This window comes from Plectropomus leopardus, chromosome 5, assembly GCF_008729295.1.
Source record: "Plectropomus leopardus isolate mb chromosome 5, YSFRI_Pleo_2.0, whole genome shotgun sequence".
NCBI lineage: Eukaryota > Metazoa > Chordata > Actinopteri > Perciformes > Serranidae > Plectropomus > Plectropomus leopardus.
In genome coordinates, this window is record NC_056467.1 from 2,732,002 (window position 1) to 2,750,071 (window position 18,070).

An 18,070-nucleotide genomic window follows, 5' to 3' on the forward strand; every position below is an offset into this window, starting at 1 on the left:
GGAGCCAATATGGGAATGATATGAGCCCTACAGCTGGATCTGTCTGGCTGCCATATCAGGCTGTGGTATTTTAAACATGAGTTTGTGCCCACGTTAACCTGTTAAGGCATGTGAGCAGAGAATTAGTCCAGCTTGCATAATCACAAGATCTTGATAAGAGACAAGAGGCTTTAATTCAATATTTCAGCTGGAAAAGTGAAGGTGAGTCAACATTCTGTTAAGGTTCATGTGTTGGCCATAAACCACACCAAAGTGTCTGCAGCTGACCCAACATGCCTAAACTGAAACTTTCTCCTGGCCACTGATTGGCTGATCAGAGATATAGAGGCCTCCTTCTGCAGTTGTGGCTTTGGGCGGAGATCAAGTTATGGCTGAGTGTAGCGGAGAGAATTAATCTGAGTCATGTTAGGGGTCGCAGAAGATGGCCTGTTGGGGTTAGGGAGCAGCGTCGAGTTAAAAAAGTCTTTCAGCGGTTATAAAGATGTTGCTCACATAAAACTATACAACATAGACAGACACAAATGGAGTATTTCCACCAGCAGGTTGGTTCTATTTAATTCGATACGCATTTTTGCGTTTCCATTGTGAAAAGTTGTGAATGGTACCTTTAGGACCTTTGGAACCATCCCCATTTTTCGGTCACCCCTCTGCTTAAAGTACCTAGTACACTGATCTGGTACTAAAGGTGGAGCTGGAAACACTGCAGTCCGTTGATTGGTCAGTAGAAAATCAACACTCAAGATCTTTTTATATGCCCTCCATTTTCGCTGTGCAGGAAGCAGTATGGCTCTACTCCCTGTACTCAAACTTGCTAAAAACAGAGCTAAAATGTGTTTCTAAAATAATTTAAGGCAACACAAAGGATGTGCAGTAACATAATCCTGATTCATATTAAATCAACATTAACTAGTTTTACCACTTGATCAGATTTTGGTCCGAGTTTGAGAGAGAGAAACTCCTCTTTGTGTCTGCGGCGGTGGCATCGGTGGTGGACAATATGAAAATGCGGCAGCACAATCTTTAGTTTGAGCAACAACCTGAGAGCCAGCGAAACTACACCACATGACATGAAATACACCATCCACCAAAGTTTCACTGTCAGAGGAGAAGAGATATGTGGGCACTGGTTAGATGGTGAGGTATCCCTTTGAGCTAAGGGCAAACAAACACAAACTTTGACTCAGCACCAGCTGACCAGAGAAACCACTGCAGCTCCCGTTAGAGACCATCTCATGACGCCAAACCGGTGTGTATGGTGCAATGAAACATGGCATGAGAGAATTTGGCCAAACAGGTGAGCTACGCCAGATGTATTCATTATGTCCTACATTGCTGTGGATTAGTCGACGGTGATTATTGATTGAGACTGGGCATCAGCGATCCACACCTTAAAATGAACTTTGGTTAGGGGCGTAAATTCGGTTGACAAGTGGCACCTTTCCTACCTCCTATCCCCCTACTTCTTTGGACTGGGCCTTCAGTGTGACAGCAATTATACACCTTTTGAGTTTCGTGACAGCATACTACACGGTTTGAATGCTATTTTAATTGGCTAATTCTGTCAACAGAGTACATTAACACCTGTCAAAACTACTTCTGCGGTAATTCCCGCTACCATGGGTGTCTCCAGGAACGGATTTTGACTCACACGCACACAGACTCAAAGAATACCCACCACACAGTCACAGCTAGTAAACTGCAAATCCTGCTGCCAGAGCAGGAAGAGCCCACGGCAGTTGTTGATTTATGCCATGGTTTCATGGTTTGATTCCAAAGACAGTATCAAAGCCTGTGTTGAAATCATATCTAATGCAGCTATTTAACCAGTGACCTTGTTTCACTTTTGGCCATGGCCAAAATACCCTTAAAAATTGCATGCACGTTTTTGCCTCTCTTGTTGAAACCTTTGGGCCAACAATGGTAAAAACAAGTTTTTTTTGTTGTTTTTTACATGTTTTGGCGCTACTACAGTTTTGAAGTAGCACACCACTGTCGTTAATACAAACTGTGCCTGCAGGATTGCAAACTGTTCATGTCATTTTGGCAAACAGCAGTCTGTCAACAGAGTGTATGTCCCTGCCAATGTTATCAATGAAAACTTGCGATGAAGTCAGTAGCCTTGTTCAATAACGGCTTTACATGTGCATTTGTGACATCATAATGTTCTGCAAAAAGACTTTTGTGGCTATTACTCATCGTCATGACTCAGGAACAGAAGGAGAGACATTTGGTCAGTTACTGAACTGGTGACACTAATCGTGGGTGTCACCTTGAAACTGTGTCGATTGTAGAGATTTTCTTTGCTTTTAGCAGGAAGATGTGTGTGAAGCATCCGTGTTTTCACAGACATGGATGTTAACTGACGTGCAACTTGACCGGTGCACAGAGGCATGCTACCAAAAAGCAGTAATTCTAGCTTTTATCTTTATTTCAGACTGTGAAACAGCCTAAGTGGCCAGGTCTATTAAGCGTTATGTACTTAGAGATCTGACCCACTCAACAAAGTTACAGAGTTTCAAGGCTCTGAATAGGATGGAAAAGGGCACTTTTCTCCCTAATACACCTCCTCAGAATGATTTTGAAGGTGTGATTTCAAGTTTAAAAAGTTGTAAAATGTTGCCTTCATCAAAAATGGACAGGGGAGTCAACTAGCATGCATGTAGCCCCTGTGAGAGAGAGGTAGCCTGTGAAACTGTAGCTCACCAGCAACGACCAAACCATTTTCAGAAGACTGCTAATGGGATTTAATAAGAATCTGAATTTAAATAACGGCGTCAAGATGACAAAAGCTTAAAGTCTGGGAACATAAAAGTATAAAATAAGGAAAAGGGAGTTCACAGTAAACAGAGTTTGTAGTTTAACCCTTTGAAACCTGGATCAACATCACTTTTCTTGTGCTGTATTCAGATACTTTTCACAAGTATTTAACCTTTGATCCCTCAGCAAATTAAGTCTTAAGTTAGATTTCTTTTAAAAACATGGAGGAAAAAAAGAAATGAGCAACTTGGTAAGAAATGTCCTAAAAAGTGCAAGAAATCAGTAGATTAAGAAGCTTTTTTTTTTAAGTTGGGAAATTTTTCCAGAGAACTATATTGATACTGAATTTCCAATTATCATAATTATATATTCATAATGATTTTTTTACAGAATTCAAATTACATTTTTCATGTCATTTTCCTGTTTTTTTATTATTATTACTATATATTTTCTAATTTGTTTGTTTTGTTTTGTTTATGTTTGTTTGTTCTGTTTTGTTTTGTTTGTGTGTTTGTTGGGGTTTTGAGTGGGATTTGTTTATTTTCAGGTAATTTCCTTGTACTTTTTATTAATTTTGTGCTCAGTTCTGGTTCAGTTGCAGATTGCCTTCTTCTTCCCATGTGTTTTTGAAAGAAATCAAGTCAGTGTACTCAGGTCTCAAAGGGTTAAAAACTTGATAATATCAAAGTTTATAATAATAATAAAAACACATTTAGGGTAGTTTTTTGTTTAAGCACTTAAAGTTCATTGTCATTGGATTTAGATAAATCTTCCGTGCACTGAAATAAATAGTTTTTCTGCTATAGGTCACGGCAGACAAAAGAGGTAGTTAGAAAGAGAAAACCGTTAAAAACAAGTGTTAACACACATAAAACCATAAGTATAAAACAATTTTGACTGCAATAATATGGCTCCCTGACATCATTTACTACACCCTGAGGTCAGGGGTTACAATCTGCTTTCCACAATTTAACTTTGTTAATCCAACAAAAACATCATCTTTCTGTTCCCTATCATGGTTGCTGAGTTAATGTGTGACTTTCAAACATCAGCCGACCCGTGCGTGCCTGATTAAAACCAGACCAGAGATAACACAGTGAACTCCCCTACCCTCCCCCTTTTCTGCAGCAGATGATAATTTCCTTCCTTGGAAAACGGTGAATAAGTCTAGTCAGAAAAAAACCCAACTCTGACACATTTCCCTCCAAATGAGATCTGGCAATGTGAAACTCAGAGTATAGACAAGCTGCAGGCTTCTTGCCAAAGCTCTCATTTGTTTGTGGTAATTATGTTAATGTCTTAATATGTCTGTGGTTACATAAATCTGCACACAGAGCAATGGCACAAAAAGCACTTTAAATCTTACATGGGACACCCTGTTATTATTAAGTCTGTCCTTTGTGTCCTGACTGGTTCTGGAACGAGAAATGAAAAGGAAAAGGTACGGTCGGTTACATCAAACGATAAAAGATAAAATAGTATCTATACATGAAGCAGATAATTCTAGTTGGTTTAAAAATCATAATCCTATCTGTAATTAGTATATTACTAATATGAAAATTAATGTGGGAATAAACAAAAGTATATATCCTTTGTCAATGTTTTCTGAGATAAATACGTGGCGAATAAAACAAATTAAAAAAAACATGTACAAGTGCATTGTTTTAGAATTTTTAAGTTCAATGACAAGACAAGTTGATTAATTACAAAATTACCTCAGCTTGTCTTTTATACCAGATTTTTATCGTAACTCTCTGACTGCACTGTAAAAACAACTTGACACATCACCATCAGTCTTCCTCATGTTTCTGTGAAACAGTGTTTGCCTAATTTACATACACTGTATTTAAAGCTTTTTTGGGCTGCTGCAAACAAATGAAAGATCTTGCAGTGTGCACATAGACGCAGCCCGATTCTAATGAAGCAAGCAGTTGTTGTGTTTCCAGTCATTTACTGTAGTTAACTTCCTTTTTTCGAGACTTGAAAGAAGTTTGTGAGACAGATAGCCAAGTTAGGATGAAAGGTTTTACTACAGCACATCAGTTGAACTTAATTTCTTATTTAAGAGCTAAACTCGTGTACTCAGTAATAAATTAAAGTTGGGCTCAACCATACATATATATACATATATATATATATATATATATTATATATAGATATATATATATATATATATATATATATATATATATATATATATATAGATATAGATATAGATATAGATATAGATATATATAGATAGATGCTCCTTCTTTCTCCTAAGGGGGGGGTTAGGTTTCCCTGGGTTTACTCTACATCATTTATCAAGACACAAAAATGCAAAAACGTCATCACCAGCATCAAATTAGCAAAGTAAAGCTGCTGCAAAAATCTGGAGCTCACGCTGAGCCTGAAACTGGCCTGGGTTTGGTGTTGCAGGAGGGAAGCACCTGCATGTACTTCAAGCTTCACTGACCTGCAACGCACAAAAACCACAAGCAGAAACTTTGTCACGTCTGCTTGTTTCACTGCTGAAATTAATGATTTCCTTGTTTGTTTGTTTGTTTTTCTCATGCCTTTTGTTTTGTAGGAATTAAAAAGATATTAAATGACACCTATTTTGACAATAACAAAAAAGTGACACTAGTCGCCTGTCTGCCTATCTTTTGTTGTTAAGCTGCATCCACAGTCAGTGATGATAAGAGAGCAAACAAGTGAACCCAGTGTAACACCTGCAAACGCGTACCGAGACCCGAGATCCGAGTAGCGTTTCCACCACAGACATTACTCTCACATGTGGGCTACGGTGTCACTCGCTGCTCCGTCCAGCAGCACTCCCTGCTTTATACTCTCTCTCTTATTTAAGATTTCTTTTTCTTTTTTGCCTTTATGGGATATAGGACAGCTTAAGCATTAAAGAGGGAGAGAGAGAGAAGGGATGACTTTAAAATTCTGTTTGTATCAACTACACATTTAAATCATCAAGGCTTAAATACATTTTTAAAAACATGGAAAGAAAGCAAAAGGCAGTGAAAGAAGTAATGATCCAAAATATAGCAAGAAATTTGTAAAGTAAATAAATAAAAAAGTACCTGAAAATCATCTTGAAATTAGTCAAATAAAAAAGAAATTATGAAAAAAGAAAAAAACATTCTGAAAAATTTAAAAAAGTTCTGTGACAATTTTTTTCAATAAAGTTATCATCATTATAAATATAGTTTTTCCCTGGCATTTCTCACATCCTTTTTGCCATCGTTCAACAATCAGTTTAGGCTTTTTAAAGGTTGAAATACTTGAGAATGGTGTCTAAAAGCAGCTTGAGAAAAGTGATGTCACTCCAAGTTTCAAACTGCAAATGAAATCTGAATCCCTCACACTGCACCCCCCACCCACGTGCCATCCTGAGCATCACAGTAAGTTGCTTAGCAAGATAAGACGCAGAGAAAAAGCCCAAACTTACATCTTCACAGGGGTTTCATGGCAGTTCCAACATGTCCATTACTCCACTGTGTGACTTTTGTGCTGCTGGATGGATTTTGAATGTGTGCAGTGACTGATGCAAAGTGTGGCGTAGTGTAGATAGCTGATGCAAAGAGGGGACAGCTTGTGATTGTTCATTGTGAGGTGTTTACTCAGACACACACTGTGTACTAATAAGCGTCTGGATTTGTCAGTCGGAGCGCAGGTCTCAGAGAGTTTGTGAAACAGAGAAAAGGAGGGGAATTTTGAAAAAGAGTAAAAGCAGAGGGAGAGAGATGGAGCCATCTGTCCATGAACAGCAGTTATTTCTCAGTGTGTGAGCCTCATTTGTCAGTTTGGCCTGTGGGCTGGGTTTCAGCACTGATAGTATCGCCGCTGCTCTCGGTGCGCTGTAAGGACTCGGGCTGCTATCTCCATCAGTGGCTTTACTTCTTACCCAAACAAAGACGGTGGATTCCTGTCTGTGCCTCTCGTCAGCTGCAAGTGCCCGCAAGACACCGAGGATCCTCCACACTGTTAATCCTAACTACCTGACTTTACAAAGTACTGTGACTCACCTGTGGAGCCCCTCAGGTGTATGAGTTCAGGATCAACACATATGTATTTTCCATTTTCTAATTATGTGGTAACCCTTTTTACGCCTGTAAAATTCAATTAATAGCTCGGGCGATTATTTGCTTAAATGATTGACTCCGACAGGCTTATATCTGGGACAGGCTTTTACTTGCCAAACTGTTTCTAAGCAAAGATGGAAAATACAATCAAATTATTTATTTAACCCTTTTATCATCTTTTTGTTATTTATGTATTTTTCAGAACATGAGTAGAAGGTAAAGAGTAATATAAGAAGACATGGCCCAAGTACAAGAAAAAAGAAATCTATCAGAAAGTGAAATAAAAAAAGGCAAGAAATGACCTGAAAAAAATCTTTAAAATTGTAATTATTATGTGAAATTATTTTAAATATATGTTGACTTCAAATATAGTTCAGTAGACATTTTTCCCAGCTTATTTAAAAAAAAGTCTTCTACAGCTACTAATCTCTTTTTTGCTTGTTTACTATGCAGGTAAAGTACAGTTTTCCTTGGTGCTCATGATTTCAGTTAAATTAACGGAATTATTAATTTATTTAAGTTTATTTTGTTACATCTTACATCTGGACTCTAGCTTTCTGTCGGAGGCAAACTGAAAAGGCAGATTATTTAAAGACACAGTGACATCTAGTGGCTTTTTTTTTAGTATAACACACCTAAACCAAATGGCAGAGATAGCTTTATCAGGTTAAATTCAACACATTTTTCATTAAGATACAGTGACTCATAATGTACTCTACGAAACGATTGAGCAGGATGTTAAAGGGGTTTAAAAAAAACCCCAAAAAGCAGACTTTAACACTTTAGCAAACATGTCAAGTCAGATAGCATGTTTCTGTATACATGGAAGAGCATGTGCCTGAGGCCTCTTTACAGAGGACATACAGTAGGACACACACATTCCTGCAGAGATCCCCAAGGGCGAACCTGCTGTCGTGCCATTAGTTTGAAGGAAAAGTCTTGAACAGTGAGTTCATTCAGGTACAAACCAATCATTGATCAGTTATGAGTCAGTGCTGGGAGGGGGAGAAATGACTAAATGATTCATAAAGAGAAGAAGGCGATGCAGCTGACAAACATTGTTAATTATTTGGAAAGCAAGTCCTGGAAAGCTCAGACGGATGATATCTTAACATGTAAATGATCGAAGGTGGAATTTTCCTTGAAGCGATTTGTTTCATCGTTCAGATCTTGCCAACAGGTTAACCTTTGGCAAGTCCCCAAAACTTACAAGCTCTCAGTGTTTTCTTTAGGCTCTAATTCCTGTCAAGGTGGAAACTAAAGTGCTGCATTCAAGACAGGAATAATGATAATAACCCCTATAATAATATAGCTACAAGCAAACGTAATGAGGGTGAATACCAGTAAAGCTGCACAACGGCATGTTTTTATATCGACAGTGGAAAGTGCAGAGAAAGTGTAAGGTTAGTGTCAGGGTTAGTTTGGTAGTGTAAGGGGTTAACCATAGTGATAACCTCTAAGAGTATTATCACCAACTCTACAGTTCCCTCAGTGCTAAGGAGAATTTTTTTTTTTTTAACTTTACCGTTTTATTTATTAAATATTAAAATTATGTTATATATATATATACATTCTTTTTCAGGTTTTTGTTGTTGTTGTTTTTTTTTTTTTTTTTACTAATTTTCTCATTTTCAGGAGATTTTCATGTAAATTGTACCAATGTTTTGCTAATTTGCAGGTAATTTCTTGTCTATTGCTTTATTTTAATATTCTTATATCAGGCTAGTTTGTTCCAGTTTCACAGGGTTAATTAACCTTGGTGCAGCCAACAGCACACAGACACAGTCAGAGACTAGCTGGTGAACAGGGTGGAGCAGTTAGCAGCTCAAAAAAGCAAACATTTAAAATAAAAAAAACCAGAATAATTTAAAGAAATCATATGCTTTTTTTTCATAAAAAAACAAATGTTACCTCTTAGTTTACATGCTATTTATTTACAGCCCATTCTCATTCCAAAGTCATCAAATATTACCTTTCCAGTCACCTTTCGTGTCCACATGATGATCAGCTGAGAACGCAGCCACACAGAGGTGTTTGTAGTGTTGTTATTCGACCGTGCCGTAACAGCATGAGCAGCGTCAGGTGAAAACGCAGCCGGACAGAACCTGTCACGTCTGCATGATACTCCGTCAGATTTAAATAACGCACCGGTAACAATGTAATATAAGGAGCATCAGGCTGAGTGGGAGGGGCGAGAGGTCACTCAAAAGATACTGGAAATGCTGCAATGACTCACTGAAAAGCAACTGCTTTTGTTGTTTCTTGGTCCTAAACAGTGGCCGCCAGCCTGGCATCCAGCATGCCTCTGTGACACCACGTCCACCATCCCCTCCGTCTCCAGATGACAAACTCAGCTCATATACTACGTCACTTTAGAAACGTTGATATGATACAAATGAAACGTACAAATGTGACGCAATGCTAACATTCTCTTGTGGTGACTGGGCTGGCGGGGCAGGGGCCGGATCCAAAATTTCTTTACTTTTTTAGGTGTGAAAAGCATGATTAAACAAAAATAAATAAAAAATATTGAGTATAAATTTAGATTTTTATATGTTTAAAAACATGTCTGGGGGAGAAATGCAAAATACTGAAATACTGAAGCTGTTTTGAGAAATGGGGGCTGTCATAAAAAATAAAAAATAATAAAAAAGCTTTAAAGAGATTTGGGAAGTTTGGGAACCAATAATCTAAACCTTAAGGCTCTGTGCTTTTACCCCAATATTTTCTACACACTGTGCATGTGTTTTATTGAGAATTTGTGAGGACTTGGTCTCATGGCTGCAGTATTTATTCCTTTCTGAGCTGCTTTAACCTAAAGTGACCTTACTGTCTGACCTCCCACAGGCCTGACAGGCCATGCTGGGCATCGTGTGTTGTTTGTGTGTGTTTGTGTGTGATGGCATTTCCATGCAAATTTCTCTCTAAAGCCCTGTCCCAGCAGCAAGGTCAGATGAAGGAATGTGATGCTGGATTGTGGCAGTAATAGCAGACACTCGGCCAGAGGGGGTGAAAAGAGGCTGAAAGTGAAGCGCTGCGGGGGAAAGGAGTGGTTTCTCTCTCTCTCTCTCTCTCTCTGTGTGTGTGTGTGTGTGTGTGTGTGTGTGTGTGTGTGTGTGTAAGTATGCCATGCTCCAGCGCAGCTTGATTTTGACCTGTGTGTACATGCTAAGCCTTAAAGGGCCTGAAACACGCCTCGACCTGCAGAGCAAATAAACCTGCTCTGGGGGCTGCGGCTTCACTTTCACCTTTCACTTGCACTCTCTCTCTCTCTGCACACACACACTACACACACATGTATGATGTGTTTTGCTCTGTAAAGTGGGTGGACAGTGCTGGCTGGCCCTTCACCTGTGCATGAGGATCCGGGTTTCAGTCAGAAGGCCTGAAACAAATACTCAAAGAAGAAAAAGCTGCAAAGAGCTTGCACAGCTGCTCCCGGTGAATAAAGGGTCAAACGGTGAGAGGGGACGAAAGAATATCCAAAAGCTGGTGTTGGTATTCTGTCGTCACAGGCTTGGTCTCAGTTCAGAAGTTCACAAGTAAAGATGGAAAACAGTCAGTGTTTGTGGCACTGCGGTGTCAAGATCAGCTCAAAGAACAATATGAAGTACATGTGGGAAGTCCCAGCAGTCGTTCAGGTTAATATTTACCTCACATACAGGGGACTGACCTCCTGGAAAGATATTAAAATCTGACTGCGTGCAGATCACCTAGTCCAGTTAAAGTCCAACTGAGGTGCATCTTTATATTTCGATCCGATTGTTTGTTGTCGTGCACTGTTGCTCTAGTCTTTGAGCTTTTGCAGTCTGCATTTTACCCTATTCAGTTGCACTCGTCCCATCTCAAACTGGTTACATCCACACAAGGCACGCCTATCGAGTTTGTGGCATCCTGAAAATACCTAGGCATCTCAATCAATGAAAATATTTATTTTAAGTCCCATATTTAACATATTTTAACCCTTTTAAACCTGTGCAAATTGGCTTGATCTCTTGGCAAATGGCACAAAATGTCTTGGCTGATTATTGGAGCCAATATTTGGCATTTTGCTGATTATCTGTATCAGCGTTTTATTTTAATGATTGGTGTTAAAATCAGTTCATTAAAAAGTGCAAAGTGCAAGTGCATCTGCCTCCACTCGGCACTTAAATGTCGTATGTACTGCACTCATATATCTTCCTGTCTGTAACTAATTGTTGGGTTTTTTTTGTATGCTGTCTGTGTCTCTTGAGAATGAGACACAGTGTCTTAATGAGATTATCTGTATAAATAAAGGTTAAATAAATAAATAAGTACATGACGGAATAGCTCGACTTTTAATCACATTATCTGAGTGTGTTTGTCAGATTTCAAGAAATTCGATTAAGAGCGATTTCAGTCGGACTAACATGTTTACACGTATTTTAGAAGTCCAGTTTGACTAACACAATAACTGGACTTTTTCTGACATCATGTCAACATGCTGAGTGAGGAGGTGCAGCAGCAGGATCGCTCCGTCCTGCACAGTGACACAATATTGCAAACACTGTTTGTAAAATCACATCACCTAAAATAATAACAATCACACATAAACCACACAGACAATAATGTGACATTTAATGCATGAATAACATACATATTTCTCCCATTTGATGATCTCTTGGAGACATCGAGACATCCCATAGTTTGGCATATCGGGAAGTTATGGAACTTCCCTTTTCGGTTCCTAAGCAGTGCTATTGGTAACTGTGCCAGGTGCTTTTACGGTTTATCTTAGTTAAACATCAGCTTCCTCAGAACTGCCCCGGCCAAGTCAGCAGCCTCATGCACAGGGCGGACAGACCGGCTGTCGTGACACTGCACGGACTTGTCCCTCCATCTTATGTCCTATAATTACACAAGAAAACTGAATGGGGCGTTGGGGGGGTTATGACACTTGAGGGCTCACAACAATATAAGTAGATGATTTGCAGGTCAGGTCGGGTGAGGAGGCAAAGCAGAAATAAAACAGTAATGGATCAAAAAATGTATCAGTCTGGTTTTTACTAGTCATGCTCAACACAAATCCAGCTTCTTTTGTGAGAGTGACTCATAGTTTTTGGGTGTGAGGAGTTTGGGCATGCTGTTGTATTGATTTGAGTGATGTGCATCCAAAAAGCTGTGTTTGACGTAATCTAGCATTATTACTGATGTAGCAGCAAAAACAAGGAGCTGGTCGTGTCTGTTTTTGCACAAAACTTTCATCCACATCTGCTCCAACTTTGAGCCGTTCTTTTATGCGTGTGGCGCTGTATTTTTAGAGAATGTTTCCAGGTTTTAAAGATGAGAAACTGTGCAGCAGCTTTGACAAGTATTATCTCACACCTAAAGAACGAGAAAATGGTGTTTTTGTTATTGATAATAGTCATCCTGATTCCATGAGGAATGACTGTGCAGCGCTGTGTGGGTTCTCCTCAGTCACAAAGCAGGACGGCGCTTTACAACCACATGTGACTCAAAAGCATCGCCGTGAGCTGCAGCGAAAGTATTCAGCAGCTACACAGAAACTCATTTAAAGAACACTGCCTGCACCTCTGCACAAGTGAGGGCATGTACAGTTTCTACAGTAGGAAACAAAGTAAACCCTTACTTAATACACCACACACACACACACACACACACACACACACACACACACACTGTGTGTCCCGTAGTTCATATTATTTGAGTGCACAATGGTGCACACAATGTTCCTTTCTACCATCGAGGCATGTAATGACATCTGTTTGACTAGTTTCAGTTATAACTTGTGTTTTTATTGCGTGGCGGGGATGTCTGCAGAGGCAATCCCACTATTTCATCAATGAATGTAACAAAGTAATAATACTTTGCTACAATACTTGAGGTTTTTTGGGGAGGGGGGTCGGTGACTGTACTTGACTTGAGTTTTTATATTCCTGTCAACTTTCACTTTTACTCCACTACATCTCTGAAATAAAATGTATACTTTTACTCCAGTACATAACCCCCCAAGCAAAAATGTAAAGCACACTCCATTTGTTAGGTGGTGTATGTTATAAAGAAAAAAAACTTCTTTTTTTAAATTGTGGCAGATGAAAAAAAGAGGAACATTATCCACCTCCCCTCATTGCTCCCACAGACTAGCAGAGAGAGGGAAAGAGTAAAAAGGGAGGAAAACACAAAGAGAAAAAAGGAAAAAACACTGTGTACTCTGCTAAGTGGGCATCTTTGGTCATCCTGTGATAAAATTACTTAATTAATTAATTAAAATTAATTGCATTATTAAAACTGAGAGTAAAAGTTGTGCGTTATCATGATGGTCATCTCGGTGCTGTGATATAATCAAGGGAGGGTTTTCAAATCTATTTAAACCCACTTGTTTTCCCTGACATCTCATTAACTTTATAATTCTCAAAACTCTGACAGCTTGCTTTTTTATTATTAGCATTTACTTGCACTTTAACTTTAAATGCCTAAATACATGCTTAAATACATTTAATATCATAGTATTACCTTTTTATACTTAAATACAGTAGATATCAGCTACTGTAATCCAATAGGTGACTTTTCCTTTTACCAAAGTCATTTTTTGGTAAAGATATCTGTACTTTTGTGTGGCTTTCAGGTACTTCATCCATCCCTGCATTTATTAATACACCTGATTCTATCAGTGGGAAAACAGACAGCATGCAGAAGTGTTTCAGAATAAAAAATATATAAAAGAGAATCAATATAACTTGCAGAAGCTCCAACAATGTGCCCCCCAAAAAATTAAAGAACAGACCCTCAGAGGGGCTGGTCCCAGCTGGAAAGCGCTCTTCTTTGTTGTTATACACTGCTGCCACCTAGTGGTAAATGCTATCAAATACATATTATATACACACAGCTTGTAAAAGGACCCTGCGACACTAGATGGCGCTATAGGACCGGCTACAAACTGCTCCAAAAACACCATCCATCCCTCAAACTGGAGCTGGATAAGAAGATGATGCAAGAGAGGCTGAGAGTTTGGTTGTAGCAGCCAGTGGAGACATCATACATAGTGAGGGATCCATGATCAGTCTGTACACACTATACTACAACCAGTCCAACAAGAAATATCAATGTGGAATGATAAAACTGAGACTTTCTAACTGATTTTTGACAGCCGGAGGATCCTTAATCCCAGTTTTTTAACATTAGGAGCTAGGACTTCCATCATCCTGTTTGTCTGCAGCTCAGCTCTCATTGGATTTAGTGCAGGCTTGATATGTTTGACAGCGCTCTTCGTGGCAAAGTCTAAAATGCTGCAGGCAGAGCTGCAAGGCAAAGAAAAGCTTTATTTATATAGCATGCTTCATTTCATATCCAGGGGATACCTCAGTGTGCTTCATATGAAGATTAAGACCAAAATGGAGAAAGATAGTATCAGTATGCAGGTTTCCATTAACTCAAACTGAGCAAATTGAAATTGCAAATATAAAATATGCCTAATGGAAACGCGTCAGTTCAAAACAAAACATAAGCCTGCATGAGGTGGTATTTCAGATGATTTTAAAAAAACGTATTTTACAAAACTTCAACAGAAAACCTTTTCCAGGTTACATGATGTAAAAGAGTCATTTTCAAGAGCAAAATCAATTTCAATTCAGTTTTTATTTTTTCTTTCGCCTCTTATCTTATGTCAACTTGAATTGCACAAAAATAACGCTGAAAATAATATTGTTTTTGAGTTATAGCTGAACTATAGAGAGGAAGCAGCACAGCTACTGAACAGTCCCGAAGTAACGGCTCTGTTGTGATCTCTGCAGATTTACGTGTTGTTCTGCTTGTTGTTGGAAGGAATCAAACATCAGATATCAGTTTATTCTTTCAGCATAACCGAGCTGGAAACTCACTACACCTGAACTCAAACCGCGTCCAGCATGTCCTCTCATCGTGTCCTCTTATCGTGTCTTCTTATCGTGTCCCCGTCACACACACAAGGAGCAGAAGGAGGGAGGGGGGAGACGGTGGTCGCTCACGCCGGTGTGCAGCGGTTACTGTAAGCAGCGAGCACGCTAATAAATGACAGTATCAAAGCATGGGAGAGCGCGGTGCTCCGCGCCTGCATCGACTCCACAAAAGTGTAGGGAATACCCCGAGACAGCGCTTTCACCAGGCCAGCTTTCACCACACGTCCCCCTTCACACACACACACACACACACACACACACACACACACACATATACAGAGTTACCCTATGACATCAACACCAGAGAATGAGAGCAGAGCCGACATTCGGAGGCACTGGCGGAGACACCGGTGGAGAATGAAAGAGGAGCGGACACCAGCACAGGCACAGGCACTGGCGTGGAAAATGAGAGCGGAGCGGACATTCGGAGACATTGGCGGAGACATTGGTGGAGACACCGGTGGAGAATGAGAGCGGAGCGGACACCAGCACAGGCACTGGCGCGGAAAATGAGAGTGGAGCGGACATTCGGAGACACCGGCGGAGACACCAGTAGACACCGGTAAATACTGACGGAGAATGAGAGCGGAGCGGACATTTGGAGACACTGGCCAAGAAAGAGAGTGGAGCGGACATTCGGAGACACCGGCCAAGATTAAGAGCGGAGTGGACACCAGCGCAGACACTGGCACGGAGAATGAGAGTGGAGCGGACATTTGGAGACAGCGGTGGAAAATAAGAGCGGAGTGAACACCGGCGAAATCACTGGCGGAGTATTAGAACAGAGTGGACACCGGCGGAGACACTGGCAGAGATACCAGTGCCGAAAATAAGAGCGGCGGCATCACTGGCAGAGACACTGGCGTGGAAAATGATGGTGGAGCGGACATTCAGACACACCTGCGGAGACACCGGCCAAGAAGGATAGCAGAGTGGACACTGGTGGAGAATGAGAGTAGACATTCGGAGACAGAAGTATTTGTCCAGACTGCCACTTTTTTGTGGGATAAGTTCTTTTTCTTTTGATACTTTATTGCATTTTGATCTTAATGCTACTGTGGTTTTATAAATGCGGGACTTATAATAGATTTTTACGTAATCGATCTCAGTGTTTCTTTCACTCATGATCATTTCCTCCAGAATTAAAAAGAACCATCTGACGAACAGCTGCCCAAACACGCTCACACGCTCACACGCTCAGATTAATCAGGAACGTCTCTTAAACAAGATGTGTCTTCTTCCAACCTGGAACAAAGAGTTCCAAGAGTCTGTAACCATTTCGTGACATAATTATCTTTCACCATGAACTGTTGCAACACCGCTTCAATTCACATCTGCCTCTGAAGACTTCGCTCTCACGCTAATTTTACTGTCTGATGGAGAGGTCTCATTTCTGCAGATGAAGTCATACATAATATAAGTAATTTTCTCTGGCAGTCTGTCAGTTACGGCAGGCAAAGTATGTTAGTCACGATAAGTGTTTCTGCTTTTGTCAACGCAGCCCATCAACCAAAGGAACAACCTCTGTAATTATCGTTCAATTATAGGAATTATTCTACATATTTTGATTAACCCTCTGAAACCTGAGCAAACTATGTTTCAGAAAGATGAAAAAAAGTGGTGAGTTACAAGAAAATAACCTGAAATTTAGCCAAAAATAAAATATATGTGTGTAAAAAAAGATGTAATTTTTTTTTTAAAAAAAAGGTGAAAAATATAAATGAATACAAAGATAAAATAGTTCATGGTTATTATAAATATAGTTTTTAATAAATTATTTTCCCTTGTCTTTTATTATGAAGTTCTAACAATTTCAACAACAGTTTCAAGAAAATAACCTAAAATCTAGCACACAAAAAATGATAAAAAAGAAAAAAAGAAATAGAAAGACATAGATTTTAAAAAATCAAAAAAGATGAAAAAACATACATACATACATACATACATGCATACATATAGTTAAATAATAATTGCAATAATAATTATTATAAATATGTATGTGTGTGTGTGTGTGTGTGTGCGCTGCCAGTAGTTTATTGCGATATTACTGGAAAATTTATCACAGTGAAAATTGCAGTAAAAATTCGGCCAAATTCTAACAGTAATGTACAGGTTTCCCCAAATACAGCAAATATTTACGCTTTTTGAACCAAATATTACACTTTAAACCTCAGATTCTACTGTAGAATACTGTAATAAATTTACCGGTAATATACTGTTGGAGTACTTTAGTGACACTGTGAAATAACGGTCGGATGTTTGTAACATCAGCTGCCGGAAATGTTGTTACAGGATATAACTGGCTTCTCTGATCAGTTACAAACACACTGATAATGCCAGTAAAAGTTACGCCACAACTCACCTCCTGCTGATTTAAAAGATGAAATGTAAAGGATCTGCACTTGTAAAACTTTTTTGTGTTTGTTTTTTTGTTAAGCTTTGGCACCGCACCCATCTATCAGTGTTGTGATTTTGGCAGTTTGAGAACCGGTTCTGGCGCAGATATGCCTCATCGGAGGACTGCCTGTGTCATGTTTGTCAGTCCGAGCTTCTGTTCCCCCTTACTTCACCCATTTCTCAGAAGTCAGGGTGCATGCAGCTTGGATTTTCAGTTTGCCCTTAAAGCCCCTTTATCACTGCACGAAAAACCTGCTTACACCCGCTAACGTCTGGCTCTGTAATGTACAGGGATAAAGGTTATAATCAGCATTCTCACCTGTATCAAATCACTCTGCAATAGTCACTGGCATTTGTCAACTTCGGCTCCAACCGGCGTCCATGGAAAAACAACACCCGTGAGAACACGCTAATTTTAGCCCTTATACCAGCGAGAAGCAATGACACACGGCCACAAAATATCTTCTGTCTCCATCCAACAGCGCTCAAACATGATCCAAATAAGTCTGCATTTGGTTAAAATGACAATAATCCTGCAAACTAATCATTCTGTATTACTTTATTTATCAAACGCAGTCAGTTTCCTAAATACTTCTGAGTAAACACAACTGTTAAAGTCAGACTAACTTGGTTTGTTGACGCTGCATCACTTAGAAAGAACCAATTAATTTCACTTTTTAGTGACTTCCCAAGTTCCCATACCGACTAAAACCACAAACACAACCACTGATGGCGTACAGCTTCAGTTTATCAGAGGAGTCCACAGCGCGATGAGTCCTTTGCTGTGGTCATACCTGCTTCTCGGACGCCGCGCCCACCTGAACTCCACACCTTCAGGATCAAACAACTTGATGAGTTGTCTTATATACAACATATCACCTCTGAACTGCACGCAGGTGCATCCATCCACACCTTTGCATTCGTCCA